The 7007-nt window shown below is 40.6% G+C and overlaps 1 pseudogene; it reads left to right on the forward strand.

The window, feature by feature from the left end:
* Positions 1-1904: 1904 nt before the first annotated feature.
* LOC112919423 (large ribosomal subunit protein eL29 pseudogene) lies at positions 1905-2413 on the forward strand (annotated as a pseudogene).
* The last annotated feature ends 4594 nt before the right edge of the window (positions 2414-7007 follow it).

The raw sequence follows: 7007 nt of genomic DNA on the forward strand, positions 1-7007 counted from the left end.
AAGGTAAGACATTGAATTATAAGACAAATTTACCAACTGGAAACTTTAAGAACTAATCTTTCATTGGTAGGTGTGTTCAAAGAAGTTGCAAACAATACATTTTGGTGGCTTAAACTAAGCTGAATTGGTTGGTTTGTGTCCCACATGGAGTCTGCTGTAGCCTAGATGTTCTCCAAGCTTCCTGTGCCCTTAAGATGACTCAGCCATGCACCTGCAGACCAGGCATTCACTCCCACAATCTGCATGGCCAAGAAGGAGGTCTTGCACTAGCAGTTAGGTGCTTTTGAAGAGACTAAAATTACTTTTAACTGAAACCCATCCGAACAATCGGCAGCCACAGAAAGAAACATTGCCTACACTTAAGCAGATACTCCCCCAAAACACAGTTGCCATCAATCCCTGCCAAGGGAGTTTTCTGTGAGGAAAAAGACTGACCTTTAGCCCTGGGAAGTGTGAATTCAGCTCCCCAGTGGCATTAAAGAACCCAGAAGAATCTCTCCCGCTTTCCATTGAAGCTCTCACCTCCTCCCACACATTTTTGCTATATCAATATTTGCTTCCAGTTATTCAGCAGGTGACTGATAATTGCCACCTGCCTCTGTATTCATGCAGATCTGAAGAAACCTTGTCTTCTCTCCTGGTCTGTTGTCAGCTAATTTGCATCTCCCCAACCTTCAGAACCTAAGGTGACAGAGGAAAAGTTTTCTTCCCACCCCTTTCTACACATACCACTTCTATTCCTATTTCATTAGCCTTGGTGAATTACAAGACCAAATCTACACTCGAGCAGTTGGGAAAGTACATCTGTTCATTATGCCCAGATTAGAAAGTAGTGAGGGGTTGGTGAATCCTTCTACTGTCTGCCTCAGGGAGGGGTGGAAAAGAAAGGCATTTTACTCACAGCTAAGTTCAAAACAAAGTAGAAATAGAGTGAGCTCCCCCAAAATGACTTTTCTGGAGATCATGTGTGTTGTTGAAGATGGCATCGCAGAGCATGAAACTATACCCACAGATGGGAAATAGCTTTATCTCTTTTTCCATGGATGTGCTTCCTAAGCCCTTGGACGAAGGGAAACACATCCGTGAAACAATTTGGCAGAAAAATTTCTAGTCATTAGGATACAGTAAAAGTAATAGTGTTGATTTGATCACCTTCCAAAGGAGTTGTAATAAACCAGCCAAGAGGAAAGTTGTAAGAATCAGGAGGTGGGAGGTGACACAAAAGAGGATTAGAAACACTTGTCCACACTCTGCAGAAGCTCAGCCTTCAAAACTGGTGTGACATCTGTTTCCAGCAAAGGAAACCAGAAAAAAAGAAAAGACAGCCTATGGAATGGGAGAGAATATTTGCAGATGATTTAACTGACAAGGGGTTAATATCCAAAATATATATAGAACCCACACAACTGCATATCAAAAAAAATACAAAAAACAAAAAATTAATCCAATTAAAAAGTAGGCAGAGGACCTGGATAGACATTTCTCCAAAGAAGATATACAGAAGACCAATAGACATGAATAGACGCTCAATATCAGATTCATGGGGAAATGCAAATCAAAACCACAATGACATAACATCCCATACCTGTTAGAATGGCTAAACTCAAAAAGACAAAAATAACAAGTGATGATGAGGATATGGAGAAAAGGGAGCCCTCGTGCACTGTTGGTGGGAATGCAAACTACTGCAGCCCCTGTGGAAAACAGTATGAAGGTTCCTCAAAAAATTAAAAACAGAACTACCATATGATTCAGCAATTCCACTTCTGAGTATTTACCTGAAGAAAATGAAAACTCTAATTCAAAAGGATATATACACCCCTATGTTCATTGCAGCGTGATTTATAATAGCCAAGCTTTGGACGCAACCTAACTGTCCATTAATAGATGAATGGATGGGGGAGCTGCGGGCTTTGGTGCAGACATGGCCAAGTCCAAGAACCACACCATGCACAACCAGTCACGAAAATGGCACAGAAATGGCATCAAGAAACCCCGGTCACAAAGATATGAATCTCTTAAGGGGGTAGACCCCAAGTTCCTGAGGAACATGCACTTTGCCAAGAAGCACAACAAGAAGGGCCTGAAGAAGATACAGGCCAACAATGCCAAGGCCATGACTGCACGTGCTGAGGCTATCAAGGCCCTTATCAAGCCCAAGGAGGTTAAGCCCAAGATCCCAAAGGGCGGCAGCCGCAAGCTCAATCGACTTGCCTACATCGCTCACCCCAAGCTCAGGAAACGTGCTCGTGCCCGCATTGCCAAAGGTCTCAGGCTCTGCCAGCCAAAGGCCAAGGCCAAGGCTCAAACCAAGGACCAGGCTGCAGCTGCGACCCCAGCTCTGGCTCCTGCTTCTACTCCTGCAGCGCAGGCTCCCAAAGATGCTCAGGCCCCCACAAAGGCTCCAGTGTAGAGGCTTCTGTCTGCCAGTGTGAGGACGGAAGGACTGGTATGACCCCTGGGCTTCTGTCTGCATGGGCCTGGTGTCCTCCTGTGCTATTTGTACAAATAAACCTGCATCAGGATCTGTGTAAAAAAAAAAAAAAAAATAGATGAATGGTTAAAGAAGATGTTTGGCACACATACAAATATACACACATAAACACATGCACACAGTATTGCTCAGCCATAAAAAAGAAAGAAATCTTACCAGTTGCAACAACATGGATGGACCTAGTAGGATGGACCTTCCTACTAAGTGGAATAAGTCAGAGAAAGGCAAGTACTATATGATTTTACTTATATGTGGAATCCAAAAAACAAAATAGGAACTGACTCAAAGATACCAAAAACAATCTGGGAGTTGCCAGAGGGGAATAGGATGGGGAAATGAGCAAAATTGGGAAAGGAGATTCAAAGGTATAAACTTCCAGTTAGAAAACAAATGCCGCAGAGATATAATATAATAGAGAATATAGTCAATAGTATTGTAGCCACTTTGTATGGTGACAGATGGTAGTTGGATGATCACTTCCAAATGTATATAAATGTATCATGTTTTACACCTGAAACTAAGATAATATCATATGCCAATTACACTTCAACTAAAAAAAATCTGTTTCCACCTGGCTGTTTGAGCAGTAGGTTTGTAGGAGAGCACTTAGAACTAGTGACTTGTACCTAGAATGAGAATGGGTTAAATTCTCAATGTTCACATTAGATATCATTGGAAAAGTTACCCATCGTGTTCCTTCCTGGAAACTAGGGTAGTCAGGGATGACACACTCTGGCTTCTCTATTAGGCCACCCGTGGTTCAAGGACAAAGGGATCCGCAGGCTTCCGCCAAGCATATACATTTGCAAACTGCTGCCACTTGGTTCCCAAGGCCAGAGGCTGGCTGTTGACAAAGGAGGCTGAGCGACAGACGTACTTTTTACTCTCCCTGCCGGGCAGGCTCTGTGTTCTCAGGAAAAGCTACCGGATTCCTTAGAGAGCTACAGTCGGGTTAGTGAGATCAACAGGAGTAACTCAACATTTCCTTGCCATGATAAAAGAAATACTCTGACCAGAGTCTACCCTTGCCTCTTAGAAAGCAAAGAAAACTGAAAAAGAACTACCTTTGACAAATTAAATTTTAAAATCTTGTCTTTGGACAGTTTCATTGGTTATATAGGGGTTAGAAGTTCACAGGCCAGGGTTTTGAACAACTCAATAATTCAATTTTTAAATCTATTCAAAATAAGGTATGATTTCATAAGCGGCTTCATGTCTAATTAGTCTCTTGCTTTGAACAAGACCCATTAAAGTCTGCCTAGAAAAAAACATCATTTACCTCCAGGCAAAATGCCAAGTATACAGCCCAAATAAACCTTATAAAACAAAACTTCTCTTCACAAGTGTGCTTTTCGACTCTTCTGCTGAAGATCATGTACTGCACACCTTTAAAAATAAAACAACAGACCTAAAATGGAGTTGCTTATGCTAAGCAACACATCACCAAACTGAAACTGAATCAGAGTTTTAGGTGTCTGAGAAATGGAATCTTAAACCAGTCCATTAGGAATTGTCGGGTCAGCATTTATTAGGTAATCTGCCTGATAGACTCCTGGCCATCCGCTAAAGGGAGATAACCTTTCATTAACTATCCACTTTATGGCCTAGTATGGCTTCCTGTTCCAACCCTTCTGCTTATAAAATTATTTTATTTTGTATAGCTCTTTAGCACCTTTCTATCTGCTGGATTGGATGCTGCCCAATTCATGAAATGTTGAATAAAGTTAATAAGATCATTTAAACTTTCTTTTTAACAGCACATAACAAAGTTGAATTCATTCAATCCTCACTACACTCCCCTATGAATAAGTACCCTTATATTATTCATTTGTCAAATGGCAAAGCTCAACGTCACCAAGCTAGTATTTGGCAGAGAATCCGATCCAGGAAGACTGACTTCAGAGCCCACATTCTTAGTCTGTGCATTCTCTACTCTTATTTACAGCAAGATCTTCAGTGTCCATATGATTTATGATAGTGCAGTCCTTAAATACTAGAGGCATTTGGCCCATCAGATATTCATTCAGTTTCAATTGCTTTGAGAAAGTGTTATTTGGGAATAAAGATAAATTTAGGAGGGCTATAAGTTTAAAAACTTTTTAATGATTTTATTTATTTATTTATTTGAGAGAAAGTGAGACAGAGATAGCATGAGAGCATGAGGGGAGGAGAGGGAGAAGCAGGCTCTCCACTGAGCAGGACCCTGGGATCATGACCCGAGTCAAAGGAAGGCACTTAACTGGCTGAGCCACCCAGGGGCCTCATAAGTTAAAATTTTAAAAATTATAACTTCTAAAATACTCAGGCTTTTCCAATAGACAAGTGCTTCTCAGAATAACAAGATGCATGGACATCTTTGGCCACATGAAGGGCAGACAGGCTCAAGGAGAAACTGACATTTGATATTTATGTATCAGGGCTTTATGTGTTACCTGATGGAATCTTCATAACACTTCCAGGTAAAAATCTCCATTTTTATTATTTCTGTTTCTTAGATGTAGAAACTGATGTACAGAGGCATTTGGTAACATTACAAATATCCATAAAATGGCATATATTTGAATCTAAGCATGCCTGATTCCAGAATCTATGGTCTCAACACCCTCATTTCCCACACTGTTACACAAGAGCACAAATATATGGTGCATAGCTATCACCAAACACAACGAGGTGAACTTGATCCAAATACAGCATCCCAGAATCTTCCAATATTCCTCGCAATTGTAGATTAATAATGTAATGATTATGTAATGTAGTGACTAAAGTAATGGGCACTAGTGGATAAAGAGGAAAGAAAAGTAACAAGAGAGATTGACATTGTCACACAGTCCATATGTGCCACATTTGTGTGCAAGATCACTAGTGTGAGGGACCAATGCCACTCTACTTGGCTGAGAATCAATCATTCTGGTGGCAGCTTCTCACTGCAGAACACTAGTTATCTAATGTCTCTGAGCCATATTTGTCAGGTTGTAAAGTGGAGATATAAACAACTCCTACTATATCACAGAGTACACATTAGTTATCACATTAGTTATCTGTTGCTGGTGAAGGGTAGCAGAATATGCCACCCCAAAATATTTCACTTTAGCATAAGGATTACTTTGAGCTGAAGGCAAGTGAGAAGAAGCAGATACAAGAAAAGCTCTCTGTCCTCTCCCTATTTGCCTTAAAGAAGGAAGTAAATGTATAAAGGTGTCCCCCTTCCTCCAGCTCTACTAGAAAGAACAAATCAATCAACAGAGATAAATAACTCTAGATTGTTATCAGGCACCAGAGAAATCTACATAAAAAAACCTTACCACTTTGCCCTTATCTATCATTATTTGCCTGCCCACAATGTGCCAGCCTTGGAAGCTCAAAGTCCTTTTCCTTTGTCTTGTCATTTCTCAAAAAAAAAGATTCTATATAAGCCCAAATTCTAACCACCCTTTGAATTGCCCATCACTGAGTGCTCTAGTGCACAAGTTCAGTGCACATGTTAATAAACTTCTGTTTGTTTTTCTCTTGTTAATCTGTTTTTGTCAGTCTCATTTCCAGAGTCTCAGCTGGAAAACTTAGGAATGAAGTGGAAGAAAGTTAAGTTTTTCCTTCCCTACTCCATATAACAAATTACTCCAACCAATACTTGGTAGCTTAGAACAATACACGTTTATAATAAAATTTTCCACTGGAATCCAGAGATTGTTATCTGAGTCTTCTGCATCAGGGTCTCTCACTGGCTGCAACCAAGGCAATCTGAAGGCTCAGCTGGGGAAAGATTTATTTCCAAGTTCATTTACATGATTGTTGGAAGAATTCGGATCTTCTCTAGTTACTGGACTGAGGACCTCAGCTCCTCACTGGCTATTGGTCAAAGCTGCCCTCCTTCCTTTGCCATGTGGCCTGTCTAACATGGCAGCTAGCTTTAAAGCCAATGAGAGAGTCTACCAATAAAACAAAAGTCACGATCTTTTGTAATCTAATCACAGAAGTGATATCCTACTGCTTTGCCCTATTTTATTAGCTAGAGTCAAGTCCCCAGGTCCAGTCTGCATTCACGAGGAGGGGATTACAGAAGACGTGAATATCACTAGGCAGGGATCATTGGGGGCCCATCTCAGAAGTCTACCTACCACAGGCAGGCAGTGTGAGTGGGGATCCACCAAGTGACATGTTTGAAAGCACTTAGAAATCTGGTAAAGTTATGGTTGCTATTCAAACATGGCATTTCTCTTACAGCTTAAATTTTCAAAATGGGAATTGGATATAATTCCATTGATTCATTGCATTCATTGCATTCCATGCCAATTGGTTAGAATGTGAGCTTGATCAGATATTGGCACTGTGTGCCTGGGAAAAGAGCTGCCTAAGAACATGTTAGCTACTTTGTCTGAGGGTCTACAAGCTAGTTGAAGCCAGGAGCTATGCTGGTTTTCTTTGTTTTCATTTTATGTGTGTATGTGTTTTTTAAACCATGTTATTTTAATTTAGGATTAAAAAACAGATTGTAAATAATAGTTTATAATTCACT

Source organism: Vulpes vulpes, chromosome 1 (genome assembly GCF_048418805.1).
Source record: "Vulpes vulpes isolate BD-2025 chromosome 1, VulVul3, whole genome shotgun sequence".
Classification (NCBI taxonomy): domain Eukaryota; kingdom Metazoa; phylum Chordata; class Mammalia; order Carnivora; family Canidae; genus Vulpes; species Vulpes vulpes.